Source organism: Alligator mississippiensis, chromosome 5, assembly GCF_030867095.1.
Source record: "Alligator mississippiensis isolate rAllMis1 chromosome 5, rAllMis1, whole genome shotgun sequence".
Taxonomy (NCBI): domain Eukaryota; kingdom Metazoa; phylum Chordata; order Crocodylia; family Alligatoridae; genus Alligator; species Alligator mississippiensis.
The window spans coordinates 164,943,199-164,959,634 of record NC_081828.1 but is presented as its reverse complement, the minus strand read 5'-3'; the positions used below and the strand labels follow the sequence as shown (position 1 = coordinate 164,959,634).

Below are 16,436 nucleotides of genomic sequence, written 5' to 3'. Positions count from 1 at the left end.
AGAATTTACAAGCAGGACTGGAAACTCATTGGAGATTCAGGATTTGTGCTCCCAGCCAGAAGTGTAGTTGTGGACTTGAAAGGGGGGGTCAGTCACCATCAGGAAAGTCTGGGAACTGTTAATAGACACCCTTTCTTAAAAGGAAAGAGTCAAGCTTGCTATTTTCTTTTAGAACATATCCAGAAAAGGTAATGACACTATATTAGAGCTGCTCAGCTGGCCTGCAAGCTACATGTGCCCACGAGGGATTAGGCTGCAGTTCCCAGGTTCTTGTCCAGCCACCAGTCTCCTCATCGCTCTGGCTGCAACAGCATTCTGTCTCTGGCCCCCCTCTCCTTCAGCTTTCATCATCTACCCTCACCCCATGGGGTGGGGCAGTGTAATGTGCAGGGATCCTGGTCTTCCTTGATAAAAATATTGCAAATTCTCTGATAAAACCCCCCAAATCCATGATCAAAATGAAAGGCGCCTCACTCCCTCCTACAACCCCCTAGCCCTGCTCAAGCCCCTCACTCCCCCTCCCGCCCCCTGGCTTTGCCTGTGCCCCTCACTCCCCCCGAGCCCTGCTGGTGTCCCTCGCCCCCTACCCACAGCCTCCTTCCCACCCCAGCCCTGCCAGAGAGGGCCCCCAGCAGCCAGAGCTACAGTGCCAAGGACCGAGGTCCACAGCCCGCTGCTCCTGGCAAAAGATAGCAGCTGCTACAGCAGAGCAGAGGCCGGCTCCCCTCCTGCTGCAGGCTCAGGCAGGGGTAGGTCCAGCACCCTGCTGCTGCATAGACTCCCAAAGGGCATTGGGGATCCATGACCCCCAGATCTGTGTATGGTGTGGGACTGCCCGCTGTAAGCTCGGTCTACCTGCCCTGCTGCCCTCCCTCAGGGCCCCTGCAGCCCAGTGGGTGCAACCTGGTGCTCCAGGAAACAGTGGGGCTGTGCAGGGATCTCCTTTCCACTGTGAACTCCACACCTCCCTGGCAACGTGTCCTGTGTATGCAGCAGCAGTGTGGGGCACAACCTCATGCCGCCACCCCTGCTTGGCAAACAGAGGACACTGTGCTAGGGCAACACAGAGCTCACAGTGGCAAGCAGCTTTCTTGTGTGGCCCCGCTGTGCCCTGCAGTGCCAGGTCACACCCACTAGGTTGTGAAGGCCCTGGGGGAGCAGCGGGGCAGAAGCCTGAGCCTGCAGTGGGCAGTGCACCCCCATCTCCACCCTGAGCACACATCTGGGGGACACCAGTCCTACCTGCCCCCATGGGAGTGTATGCAGTGATGGGGAGCTGGCCCCATCTCTCTGTCCCCCACACGAGCTGCCTGGGGCCCTGTCGCACACCCCACCAGGATCCTGTGGCCATGCATTGTGGCCCAGGCCCCACGCACTCCCAAGCTGGGAAGCAGCCCCAGACCCAGCCCTGCCCAACTCCCTCCCTATGGGGGCCTCAATCCACGCCCCACCCTACCACTTACCTGTGGGAACTGCTCTCCAGGCTGCCTAATGGCCATGTACACATATAGGCACATGGTGTCCCCTGCTTGACTGCCCTCCTCCTGTTCCCTCCCAGCCCCTTGTAGGCTGGAACTGCCAGCCTGCAGAGAGCTCTTTGAAAAACTGCAAAATCCATGGGTTTCTCTGGTAAAATGAGAAATCTACGTTTTCCTCCAGTAAAGGAGAAAATCCACATTTTGCTCTGTTTTTCTGTGGGAAATGGAAAACCTGGATTCCTGGTAATGTGGCGCAGCCAAGAGAACTAAGGATGAACCTGGGTACAGGGTGCAGCAGTGGGTGAGGGGACGTGCAAATGTACGGTGAAGTGCAGGAGAGAGGAGAGTTCCTGTGTGGCACAGGACCAGCGGGCTTATGGCTTGCCTTGGTATGGCCTGTTGTCATGCATCCCCACTGGCGTGGCCCACAGGACCTTCAGCCCCCAGCTGCTTAGAAGCTGGACAGCCATAGTCTACATAATACTCTAGTGCAGGAGTGCACTGGCCCACAGGTTCATGGGGACCCATGCAAGAAATGGCACTGCATTCTAGATCAGGTGTCTAGAGTGGTGTGGGTGATCCTCACTCGCCAACAGATATGAAGTGGGACACAGCCTTGCCTTGGCAAGAAATGCTTAAACTGTCAGTACACCTCCACTGACACTGCTACCAACATCCAGCATTTAAAAAAAAAAAAAAAATCAAAATCCATGGTTTCTACACATGCCTTTTCCAAAATGTGATATATTTGATCTAATGCGCCAGGTGTCCTCATGGCAACTAAATGGGTAAAACTATGAAAATGAACTGTCACAGAAAAAAAAAATAAAGGATAGACACTTCAGGAGCACATTTCTCACAGAACGACCATTCCATCTCTGAGCTCTCTATCATCGTACTCAAGGGAAAATTACCTAACACCTTTAAGAGGAAAACTTGGGACCAAAAATTCATAAGTGGGCTGGACCCTAAAAGCCAATGACTAAACATTGATATTAATTTTATGGCACATTATGTTTTACCTGACTCCTGAATTCCTTCCACACATGAAAGGTGAGAGTGATCCTCCTCCCTTCTGATAGGCCTTGACCTCCCAGTAATCAGCTTCTTTTCTTCTGTTTATTGTGTGTCTGCTACCCTGGGAATTTCTCTCACCTCCTCCTTCAACTGCTCTTTACTATGCTGTGCCTAGTTTGTTCTGATCAGACCTGATGAAGAATGTCTTGCATTCAAAAGCTTGTCTAACTCTATCCCAACTACACAGTTGGTTCAATAAAAGCTATCACCCTAAGAAATCCTTGCTCAAACAACAGCTATAGCTTTCAGCATGGTTATAACCAAGGTTCGAGTTCCACTACCACAATATGGGCATGCACTGCTGATTAACTGTTGACAAGCCACTGTGGTTAGTAACTGCAACTGTTTGAATTGGTCCATGACCATGGCTGTTTTTTTCTATCCATATTCCCACTGTGTGCCAATGGCCAGGTGTCAGGTGGCAATTGGCCTTGGGTGTTTCTTTGGCTTGGGTTCTAGCCTACTATCTTAAGGAAAACATATGTGCACTTCTCTTTCAGTAACAGCAAATTCTGTAGTACCCATAAAGAGTGGGTTTCCTCAACCTTCCCCTGCAAAGATGTCTATACTATTTTTAATTTGAAACTACTTCCATTGGCCTGCCTTTTGGCATAAGTACCTTTCTAATTTCTCAACTTTCCATAAGACAACTCGAGAACTTCCAGCTAAGTAAATAAATAGAGGATTTCCTGCAAAATTGCTGTATTACCAGAACAAAAACTGGAGCCTTGTAGTATTACTATGCTGCAGCTACATAAATGCCTACTGAAATGGCCAAGAGAAAGTTTGAAAACTGACCCCTGGAATTTTTTCCTACGTGTAGAACATTTAAGAAAATTTCCCCATGCATTCCTTGCTTTTCCAATCAAAGAACTTTACACAGGTGCAACTGGCCCACTTTACACTGTCTCTAGTCAGCTACACATGTGCAAATTGACTTCCAGCAGATATAAAAGCTACCAAATCAGAATGGTAGCATTCTGCTGTCAGGTGTTATTGGCTATACAAATTGCAAGAAAGGAGGTGTGCAGGCCTTATAGCTTAAATATAGGCGATGCTTTTGTGCAAGTATTCAGCTCTCTTCAACCCACAAGTCTGCCAGAAAATAAAGGGTTGGCAACCTTTAACTGACAGCAATCTGAATTAACATAGACACGGTGAAGGTAACAGCTGTTAGTTATTCTACCACTAGATGGTACATTCTCAGACAAACTTAACTAATAGTTGGATATATAACCCTCCTGTGACAGTATCTTTTTGGCATGTTTGACTGGCTGGATGAAATCTCTTCGCAGGGTAGATTAGACCCAGAGACTGCATGCAGGTTGCCAACCACTATCCTAGATTGTACAAGCCTCTCTCCTTAGAAGTGGCAGAATAAGGTTGAGTTTGTTAGCTCTAAAAGCTGACCCATTACCCATGGAAAGCACTGACTGCCCATTTTAATTGCCAAGCTCCTTGATGTAATGTAGTTATATTTCCAGGTTGAAAAGTCAGAAGCATCATTATTCTCGGTCTCTCTTCTTCACTTTTAGAGCATTTTTCCTTTATTATACATTGCTTTTTGCCATTTTTACCATGTAAGGGTATTTCTAACCTGACCCATTTACACTGTTCTATTCTTTATTGCCTCCCTTCTCACTTCATTCCCCAAGTTATAATATTTTTTTATTATTCACCATCTGTACCTCAATAAACATTGTCTTCTTCCTAGATGTTTTCTCTTAAATCTCTCTCTCTCCTTTCACTGGCTGGGTCCTTGGTCCCCACCCTTTCCTATCTCCCTCCAACTTAAAGACTGCCCTGAAAAGTTCTCTTGTAGTGGTTCCTCTTTCCCCAAGGAATCACATCTCTTTTCCCTTTCACAATCACTGTTAACTGACCTCTCCCTTTCCTTCCCAGCAGGATTTATTACTGTTCACCCAACCCTTCCATTGTACTCAGAGGTTACTTATTTACTTTTAAAAAGAAGTAATTATATTATAGGAGCATTATCATGATACCATTGACAAATTAACAGTCTAAGCAGGGAAAAAGCCTTAAAATCCTTTATTCCTCTCAAATTTTCTGGCATGGAAAGACAACCAAGTTGACTGATTATGGAATATTTTTCTATTTATTGTATTTCACTAACAAAAAACTAATTCCAATACTTCACATCTTGTAACATATGTAATTTTCACTAATCTGTATAATTTAACAGAATTGTCATTTACAGTAATCACACTAATCTATGACTCTAGATATGGACCAGTTCTGACATGTATTAAAGCAAATAAACATGCCATCAATATTTAAAGATTAAAATAAGATAAACATTATATTTTCCACTTTGATGGCATAATCAGAACAGCAAGAGCCATAAGACCTTTGTCTCCATGGCCTCTCTGTAACTTTAGTTCAATGGCATTCCAAGGAATATGGGAAGATTTATTAATCCCCCTAGGCTTGTAAAACTGGTTATTTTTCCCTTCTTCAGCCTCCTTTGTAGGTGGAGTTCTTCATTTGCTAAAATCCTCCTAAGAGCTGAGGCAGTGGAATTTTTGGCCTCAAATTTAATAAAGAAATTATTTTCCCCCAAGTTTGCAACAGTGGGAAGAGGTATAAGAAAGTTCAAAATCCAAAATGAACAGAATCATTTAAAATCCTTTAAAAAATTTAGGTGACCAGAGAAAACTGATGGTTAACTCAGTAATATGGCACAAGTAGAAAAGCAAACATATTTCACTTTATTGAAGTGTATTCTCTCTCTCTAATGAGAGTTTAATTTAAAATGACAATTTACTTCCATACTGCCAAGACGTACTGAAAAGATTTATTTATACACCTAATGAACCATAACTTAGTATAAGACTGCATTACACTGTGAAGCTCCTTAGGGTTCTGCATCCATATTTAACTTTTACTCCACTTGAAAGTTAATTAATTTGGGCCATTTGTTTTGACACCATTTTGTCAGACAGCCAGGTATCCTCTGCAGTATACATAAGCAAAGATACAACATTTAGACTCAAAGCACCATGTTTAGAAGAAATTTAAAACAAAAATGTTAAATGTAGGTCTGATTTATGATTGAAATGACAACAATATGGTGGTGTTTTTTCGTGGCCTAGGTTATACTCAGATCTGGACATATAAATGGCCCACACATTTAGGCAGCAGTGTTTATATTATTCAGATTTAAAAGAATACAGAGCTCTATTAGGAACTTGACTCAATCTCCTTGTTCCAAGGCCATAATTTGTGTGCTTGCAAGTAGTTGTACATACAATAATATAGGTACCATTAATTACAAGATAAAATTCTAGGCATCTGTCTACTTGATTCTCGGTCACAATTATATATCTGAACTAAATACCAGATTTTCCATATATAGCTTTTTCCCTCTGGTGCATCTAAAACCAGCACTTGTTGAAGGCAGGAAGCTAGCTTATTTGGACTCCTGGCCTGAGCTGGTTCCTAAAATCATATCCTCTGTAGTCACATTTCTAATTGTAAGGGCACCATACCAGTTTTCACTTTTCTATATAACTATACCACAGTAGAAAAAAATACAGGAGGTCAAATTATTCCCTATATAGAAAAAATCTGTGTACGAGGCAGCAACTGCAGGATTCCCTGCTCAAAATGTCCATGAGACTACACCACTAGGGAGGCTAAATTTGTCCCCGTGAAACAGTTAAGGTGTTCAGGTGATCTATAGGCCAGTGTTACCTACACAATACACAGTATCCCTGTGCCCTTGCCTCTTCTGACTCTCTCCTTTCTTCTTTGGGCATAAATCCAATCAGGGAAGCTCCACAGAAAGCCTGATGTAGCCTTAGGCTGCAGTCATTTTTTCTGTTGACTCTCCATTGATTGATAAGGGGAGGACAATGCACCTTGTACACACATTACCCCAACCCTGCTCTCTCAGCCTTTCCCATCAGCCATAGCTGGTCTTCCTGCATAGTTTAAACAAGTGAGGAGTTTCCAGTGTCAAAGAAAGTGGAGTCCCTCACCTTTCCCCCCCAAACACATTCTTGAGAGCCCTCTATATAATTAATCAGGATTGATGCAGATCACTTGGTGACGGTACTTGAAATATAATTGCAATACACTGTTAAAAATAATTCAGAACAGGAGTAATTAACTTGAGTATTATAAATTAAGTAATTTTTATTATGACGGCTCTCAAAACCATGACCAGTCCTGGGTCTCCAGTGAGCTAGATACTATAGAAAAGGAGGTAGATATGGCACTTAAACCCCTGAGATCTAAAATTACAAACAACAACATAAATGACAGGGAAGACAACTTATATATACTTTTACAATATATTTTAGGTTTATAATCACATAAAGGATTATTGCCTTTCTTTCAATCAACCCTTTGCACAATACCTTTAGGTGTCATGACATAAATTAAACTTAAGAGAAAAAAAAAAAAGAAGAATGGATATAGATTCAGGGACCAGTTTGCTGATATTCTGTGCCTCCAGGGCAATTTGGAAGAAAGCACAATGATAGCAGACACTAAAGTTTGGCTTCATTGATGAAAAAGAGGATCTGGTAGGAGAAATGCAGTTAAAGACAAGTAGGGAGAGGCAGAATTTGGAATGGAATTGAAAATTAAGGCAAGAAACTTGAACTTGATAGGATGAAAGACAGAGATTTGGTGAAGATTCAAGAAAGGAGTCACAGGATCACAGTGATGTCAAGGATTTGTAGGTTATAATGTTTCTCTTTAGAAAAAATTAGTATTTCAAAGTCTTCTCTGAAACCAGGAATTTCCCCCCTGATTTATGGGAATACAAATTATGCAGAGTATATATAGTTATCCACTTTCATGAAGTGGAGGCAAAACGCATGTATAAAAGCTTCCTGGTTGATATTTTCTAGTGAATTTGTGTAATTACAAACCTGTTTCTTTTGGTATATTATGATCAATATGCAATACATTCCAGTTCAGCTTTAGTGAAACCCAGTTTAAAAGTGTGAAAGAAGCAAGTGTGATTTGGCTTGTAGTAGACTTTTCTGCTGGAAATGGGGAAAGCAATGATCTTGAGTAATAGTATAATTCCTACACTAAAGGTTAAACTATTTTCTTAGATACATAAACTTGTATCCCAGTGACATCAGTGGGAGTTACCCATGCTTATCTAGGGTCAGAATTTAGATCTTAGTAACTTTAGCTCTTGCAAAATAGAAATATGCAAAATGTTTTTCCTTGTTAAATACATTCTCACATACTTTCCTTTCTCTGCTTTGGCTCAATATCCCTCTCAAGTTTGAGTCACGGCTTAAGAGAATTCCACATTCAGACCCAAACAATCCTGCAAGTTGAATTGTTTCACTATCAATACAGAAAATGCACATTTTTCTGGTATAGAAATGTGAAATTGTGTGTGTGTGCACACACATGTGCAGCCATGTGCATGCCCCTGCCTCTGATGAAGGGGAGAGTCTGTACTGCTGAGCCCAACCCTAGCTCACTTCCCCATCCACATTCAATACCTTTATAAAAGAAAATAAGGTCCCCCACACCCCGATATTTCCTCTCACCCCTACTCACTCCTGTTCCCCTGCTTCATATACAGAGGAACTCCCTGCCCCCCTTAGAATTCCTGACAAACTGTACCTTTGTCTCAGAGCGGGGCTGTGCCTGTCCCAAAAATCCACTTATCCTACCTCCAAAGGAACACTTTATAAATTAACCAAACATTAGAAGAGACAGTAACCCTATCCCCCCTTTTCCTGCCTCTGCCTCACTGAAGGACAACACTAAAGGGTACCCTTGTGTATTACCCATTGGTGGTGCCCATCCTGGGTACCAGCCTGAGGGAGTCTGGTAGTCCTTTTTAAAGTCCCCAGGAGGGAATCAGAAAAAAAAATTAGGTTCCACACGTAAAGGGAAAATTGGATACAGCTATATTTTACTATAATATTCTGTACTAATATGGATGATATGTTTGCCAAAATATAATGAGCTTCCTAATATTTATTTCAGAGTAGTACTTTCTAGCCTGAAATGAACACCACTGCTGCCAGGTGTCAAAACTCAACAGCAATTTACTTCCAAAATCATGATCCAAATTACACACTGAAATCCTACAAAGAAAAGAACTCAGCTGCAAGATGTGTAATGGCAGCACTCTGTAGTTTGCTGTAAGTACAGCAGATCAACTTCCTGAAATATCTGAATTACGCAGCATAACCATGCACAAGGAATACAAAGTGTATGTACTACTTCAGTTTAAACTATGAAATAATGGTGGTGCAGTTGACAAATTAAAACATGAATCTTACAGTAGTTTGGGATCTCTTTCAAAATTATCTTTTGATTTGACAAGCAATTTCAATAACTTAGTTTTCAATTGAGATTTCAATTGAGATTTCAAAAAAAATTTGTCAATGTTATTCACATTAGCAAATTAAATGCTGGTTAATATAATTTTCTTGCCCTAATACAAATGCATATACTCATTTCTAAAAAGGCTACAATACAAATCAAGATGCATAGGCATTTTTTTCTTATTCTATTGCTTTTTCTAGAAGAAAGGACTGATATAAAAGTTAAAATTGGCCAATATAGAGAAGCGTTTGATGAAATAAAAGTTATGTAGGTTTTTATTCATTAAATAATTATATAAATTACTTTTCCTAAGGAAGTAGGAATGTTACAGAAGATACTAATAATACATACAAATGTATTATTAAGCCTATACAATAGGGCTATGCAACATTTCGGCATCCATTTCATTTCGTTTCAGACTCGGACATTTCAACAGTCAAAACACTGAGTCCAAAATGAAATGCAAGGCTCCAAAACAGCTCCGAAAGGAAACAGGCCATCTGAAATCTTTCAAAAATGTTCTGAAACGATTCAGATGTTTCCAAAACTTTTTTGATGTTTTGGAGTTATTTCAGGGGCAGGCTTGCAGGGAAAGGGGGGTGGGGGAAACGACTGCTCTGATATTGACACCTGTAGCTAGCCAGTGACAACGATCTGTTCCTGAGGTCCCGTCCAATCTGCTCTGAGGGAGGGACAGAAACAGCATAAAAGGCTGTTTGTGAACTGAGTTTGCCATTTTACAGTTGCATCTGTCTCAGCAGGAGCAGCAGAGACTGAGAGCACTGCAGCATCATTCTGTAAGCTTGCAGCTTGGTAGTGTCTTGCTACCAAGTTGTAGCCATTTGCCAATCCTTTCCTATTTATTTACCTTTGCCTACCCTTCCCCAAAATCCTGTTATTTGTTCTTATTTTTTTCCCCCAAACAAAAAGAAAGAAGTGCTTTGCCTGGAAAGCACTCATACACATACACTTCATTTTATTACACACACACACACACACACACACACACACACACACACACACACACACACTTGCTTCCAGCACACACAATATGAAGCGTGCTGGAAAGGCAGGTGCCAGGTCTTCTAGCTGGAGAGTGAGAGGGAGCAGAGGGAGAGCTCTCCCTCCCACAAACTTAGACACAGCCTCTTCCCTAGCACTAGCAGGCAAGAGGCTTCTTTTGGTGCTAGTGGCAGCAAGGAGGTGGGACCAGTGCCTGCATCTGCACCCCCTCCAATAACACCAGCCATAATAATAAGCCCCAACACCACCAGCATGACACGTAGCACCAGCATTTCATTGACAGTTTCCTCCACCCCCATTTTATTTCCCAGCCTGAGCCTTCCAGTGCCAGAGGAGGATCTGGATCTGGAAGCAAGGGACCCAAGTGCCCTACCAAAAGAAATTCTGGGGGCTGAGGAGGAACCTGAGTTTGTGCTTCACACCCCCCCAATGTTCCCCTAGAGCCCGGTCTCCTTCCCCAAAAGGCAGCTCAGAGGAGGTTGACACTGAGGTTGTGAAGGCAAGTGGCTCAGATGAGTCAGCTCCTCCTGTTGTTGCGCCTCTGCCGATGAGGAGAGGGATCAGGCAGGATCTGCACCTGCACCCCAGAAGCGAGGGAGTAGTGTGGTGTGGGATCATTTTTAGGTGGTAGATGATCCCGAGTATGCTATTTGCCTGCATTGCTGATGCCGGGGTGGAGATCATGCCTACCTCTCCCTCACAGGGCACTGGTGCAATCAGTCAGGCTGTCGGTAGGCTCTCCTTCAAGCTGAGGTGGTGGATGAATCCCACGTGGCAAGGGAGATCATGGAGCCCATGAAACACTTGGTGCAGGGGTGGCTCATTGGGCAGGGTGAGCTCACCCATGGGTTCATGGTCACCAACAATGGGGCCAACATAATCAAGGCGGTCCACGATGCCAACTTTGTTGGCATCCGCTGTGTAGTCAGGGATGTCTTGGAGGTGGATAGGGCTGCCAATGATGGTGCCAGCACCACCAGCCAGCTCATTTCAAAATGCAGGAAGGTGGCAGGCTACTTCCACCTAAGCATCAAGTGGGGCAAGATGCTGCAGGACAGACAGGCAGAGCTGACCACCCCACAACACAAAATCAATCAGGATGTGGAGCCTTGGTGGAACTCCACATACCTGATGCTTGAGAGGCTGGTGGAACAACAGTAGGCATCTATGAGATGGCCTTACTCAGGGAGATTAGGATCAGTGGCCCCCTTAACAGAGCTGAGTGGGATACCATCTCCCAGATCTTGCTGGTCCTCAAGCCATTCCTTGAGGCCACCAAGACCCTCAGAGCTGGCAATGCACTCCTTAGCCAGGTGATCCCTGTAGTCAAAAAGCTTGAGAACCAAATGCAGAAGTTCCAGGGGATAAATGTCCCTGGCTGGGCCAAGCCACTTTCACCAGAGGTGCAGGCACTGGGGAAGGGGCTGAAGGAGGGCATCAAAAAATGGCTGGATCTGTACTGGATCCACTGCGGTCCAGTGCAGTCCACGTGCTTGTGGGCATGTGCAACCCAAGCGTGAAGGGGAGCATGTGCACTAGCAGCATCAAAACCCTCAATCGCTGGATAGTGATCCACAGAGTCAGGGAGGCGGAAGTGCAGAGGTGATGGGACATAGAAGATAGGGATCCACTTTCTCATGCCAGCACTCCCAGCACCAGCCAGTATCCTCCATGTCAGCCACTGCCAATGTGGGCCAAGGATATGGTGGTGTCCAGACACACCAGACCCCAGCCTCGGGCAGGTAGGGTGGAGGCTTCGGTGGCTACCTATCTTGCCAAGGACATGGAGCCACTGGACTGTGACCCTTTGGCCTATTGGGCAACCCACAGCCAGATGTGGCAGGATCTGGCCATGGTTACCCAGGAATACCTGTCCTGTCCACCAACCAGTGTTCCAAGCAAGAGGGTGTTCAGCATTGCTGGGGATGTTGTGGCACCCCACTGCACCTCCTTGGATCCTGGTTTGGTGAAGCAACTGATGTTGCTCAAGATGAACCTCCCACTGCTGTGGTTCCCCAAGCTTCACCTGCAGACAGAGTGAGTGCCACCCTCTTCACTCCATCCGCACCTATTTCCTTTTTCCATTTTTTAAAAACCATTTAATGCCCCACTCTGAGCTGGAGGTGGCACTCACTACATCACCAGTCAGGAGGAGAAGAACATCTCCCTGCTGAGCTCCCATGCCAGGATGAACTTGGAGGTATGGGATGGGCCTATGGAGAAGGAGGCGGCCCCAGGTCCTGGGCAGGACCACTAAAACTGCACCCTGCCTGGTGGGACTGCTGACAGCATAGCAGCCCCAGGAAATGTCAGGATTGAGGATCTCCCTGGTGAAAGGCAGGTAGGAGGTGCCTTATAACCTCCAGACACCACATACATGCACAGTCCTGGCTGGGGAAAGCCCAGACCCCTAAGATCTTTGAGAGGCCTGAGGCTTGCTGGTTGCAGTGGAATTGTGAGGCTCCAGGTGAGTTTAACTTAGCTGCTTGGGATGCCATCTGCAAGGCATGGGCTTTCTGGCTTAAAACCCTTCATCATGCTGAGGAAGCATCTCATTGGTGTGTGTGTACTCTTTCTGGATGGAAGGAATAGTAAACAAGCCAGAGGCTGGCATGCAATGCAGGCAAGAAAACCAGTCAATGAAGTTCATAGGCCCGTCTCTGAAAAGTGTTCTATAAATTCAAACAAGCACTGAACCAGACACCTAGGCCCAGGGACAGGACCAATTTTGGTTGCTGCCACAGTTGCAATTGTGATTGTGTGGCTGCCAGGAGCAGCGCCTTTTCTTCATCTTCCCCCAAGTTGGCAAATCGCCCCATGCTGGTTAGGTCACTGTGTGTAAGCCTTTATAAGATCATAGCCTGGTGATTGATTACACACATTAAGCCAATTTATGGAGCCATAAAAGGGCAAACCAGCCACAAAGATGTTCCATATAAAATGTATAACACTTTTGTGGCTGTCTTGTACGGCACCATAAATTGAACATGTGGGGATCCCAGGACCTAGGCTGCTCCATCATGGGAACCAAATGGGGAGTCCTGTCTTTGTGATCAAGCAAGAGGTAAACCTGAATCTCAGTTTGAGATTGACCACAGAACAGCTATATCTCAAACTCAGGGGCTGCCTCCTGCCCACTCCCAAAAATCAGCCTGACAGGTACTAGCTCCATGACTTGGGTCAGAGGAATTTTATGTCCCATCCCTGAAATCATGTGACCTGCCTGCCATGCAGTTTTGGGGATGGACATAGTATTCCTCAGATCCCAACTGCATGACTGCCTTAACATCTGCCAGCATCCTGAGAGACCCTTTTGCTGATGTGATTCAACGCAGTGCCTGCTAAAATAGGAAGGTTCACTCATCCAAATTGGGTTTACATGTATCATGCTGCATATCTATGATAAGGTTAACGGGATAACTATACCATAAATGCAATGTCTGTGAAGGCCCTGAGTTTTAAGTCTCCCCATATATAAAACCTCCTTTGCATGGGGTGAGGACAGAAGATCAGAATCCATCTCCAACTGGCCTGAAGGAGACTTTGGCTTTTTCATTAGAAGTCCAGTTTAGGTCATTAATAGGAAAATAACTACTCAGTAACATATGTGAGGTTGTAAATTCAACTTTAGCATGGATTTCTAGACTGTTTTTAAGGTTACTCTTAAAAAAAAATGTGAGCCAATACAGTACATTTTCAGTTTTGGTGAAATCAACTGATTAATTTAACAACTGTCTCCATCCTGATTTCTAATTGCATTTTTCTCTGTGTATAGCACACTTGGCAGTATATTGATTTTACTTTCGGATGTCCTTCAAAGCCAAGACAAAGGAAAAATGCCATTTTTGTACAGCAGCACTGATTTTGTTGCAGATTAATTCCACATTAGGTGATGCAAGGTGTAACAGAGGTTCCTGGCATCAAACAGCAGTGATTAAGAAGCAGCTGTATAAAATATAATAGTTGAATAGCTGTGGACCTAAATTTAGGGTCTTATCACACAGCCCTTTTTTAAAGGCCTTATTGGGAGTACTCACTACATAAATACTGCAATACTGGGCCATAGTATGCAATTGTCCCTGTGGCAGGATGCAGAGGTAGGAACAAAACAAGGATTTGTACAGAACATAAAATGAGACGATTGGGAAAAAATGTTTCCTAATACATCGTATTTTATAATTATTTCACGGCTATCACAAACACTCAGAAATTAAGCCTAATAAACCTACTGTGAGGCATACATTATTATATCCATTTTACAGGTGACTAAAACAAAGAAAAGAAAGATTACTCAAGATACCAGCACAGATTACCCAAGATAACAGCACGTACCCAAACAGTCACCAAGTTAATGGTATCCAGGAACAGAGCCCAAGATCTTTATTTTCAGCTCTTTTCTAGAACTGCTAAAAATATTTCTGGAAATCCTTTCCCTGTTTTCCAACATGTATATACCCCCGGATTAAGCAATGCCCTAGAAAATGTGTGATATTTGTCCTTATCTGCAAAAGTATATACCTATTTCTACAATTTTTCATGGGAAGGGGGAGTCTAAGCATTTAGTGGAAAAGGACAGTTCGCATAACTCAGCAGAAGCATGTTATAGTCTAGTCTAGACTATTTCTAGCTGACTATGGGCATTTCTACATGAGACACTTTACTGTGCAGCACGCTAATTTACAGTAAAGCATCACTGTCTACACGTGTGGTAATTAGGGTGCAGTAGAGTAATTTACTCCACTGCTGGTTGGTTCTGTCAGATACAAGGGTATTTGGCAGCATAGTAAATTACTGTGCCTAAATGCATGTGTAGACAGTGACACTGGGATTAATTTACTCCAACTGAAATAGAGTGCAAATATTCAAAGGCTGAGAAGAAGTTTGTTAAAGCCAAGGTGATCCCTAAAAAAATTAGTTAGAACTTTCTTTTAAAAATATATTACTTAAGTGTTTTCCTAAAGGTAACTTAAACTCTCCATAGATTGAGCTAATTTAAACGAGGAATTGTTTTTAAATTAATGACCGACTCTTTAGTACATATTTTAGTTAAATTCTAGCATCATAGAGCTGCAATTCATGACACTTTTGCCTACTTCTAACTTTACAGCTAACACCCCTTCCAGTTTTTATTATCACCTCATTATTCCCATTCTTCCCTCATGATGTGATGGTGCCTAAAAAATATATGACCAGAAAATAGCTGCCTTTTCATACTTCAATCTCTTCCTTCCCCTGGGGGAGTGGATTACTGCATCATAATACCGGTATCTGTTAGTTAATGCTGTGGGCTTCACCTAACTTCAAAGCAAAGATATTAAAGGCTCGTTTTCCACTACAAGGCAGGTGTATTTTTATTAGCTCTTTTTCAAAATTGCTATGACTTCACTTGTGGATATCCCGCCAACAGCCATTATTGAAAGCTGGACTATAATTGCTAAGGAACATGCAATGTCTGAAGCACTAAACCAGCATTTCTGCAATCCTCCAACAATTGACTGCAACCAAGTGTTACATCATTAAAGCTGAATTACAACACACCCATGGCGTGTTTTCCATGTGTGCTATTTTAAACAATAGTAGAGAAAAACCTGGCTATAAATTCACAGATCCCCAATTTGTTCAAAATTCATGAACAATGAGAGCTGTCTGACAGGCATTGCTGGCTCTATTTTAGTCAAAAATGTCACGCACCATAATTAAATGTCTGTTTGGCTTTTATTGGAGATGGAAATGCTAGCTTTAAGTTATAAATTTAAACAACCTGTCACGAAGGGAGACTCCACATTTGTGTAGTTTGGGAAAGCATATTCAATTGTAATTGCTCCAAGAAAGACAAATAAACTAATGGAAATGGCTCTATTTCTTAATTGGCTTTGCACGGGAAAATAAAATCAGCTAATGTGGTTATGGTGCCTTTCATCTGGCTTGGCCAAGGTTCTTTGCTATGGTGGAGGCAGATAGGACACCACTACCTTCATATGCTGCTGCTTAATTTTGTTTGGGAAAAGAAAAGGTGATCTGCTCTCTGAGAAAAGCTTCCATTAACAACAAAATACCACTGGCATTCAAGAGAAATGTTTTGTTCAATTCCATGCCTTTTCCCCCGATACAGTCCAAGTGAGAATAATTTGGTGTCACACTGGTATGCAGAAGCTATTATAGTTTAAGCAAGTCCTGCAATCTTTCTATTCAGCTTCAGAAATTTTACAGTGCCCAGATTCCACTGGAAAATATTTGATCACTCATATGCTTGGACAGAAATCTGTCACCTGGAATAGAAATCAGGGTAAACCTGCCAGCATCCTTATGCAGACAGGTTCCACAAATATATATTAGGCAAGACCAGTGCCAAATAACTTGCGTCTGGCCAACACTACCTTTCAAATAGTCTATGAATACCAGTTGCCAATGAAGATTCATTATACCACGTATAGGCAAATATTATTTTAGCTTTCACATGTACAGTTTTAAGCTTATACAGTAGCAATTTATTTGCAATCCACATATTACCTGTCTGTAGGTTTA

At 43.2% G+C, this 16,436-nt stretch overlaps 1 protein-coding gene across 4 annotated transcripts in view; it reads right to left on the bottom strand.

The window, feature by feature from the left end:
* AGMO (alkylglycerol monooxygenase) overlaps positions 1 to 16,436 on the bottom strand; it is a 339,051-nt gene that overhangs the window by 88,218 nt on the left and 234,397 nt on the right. The window lies entirely within an intron of this gene.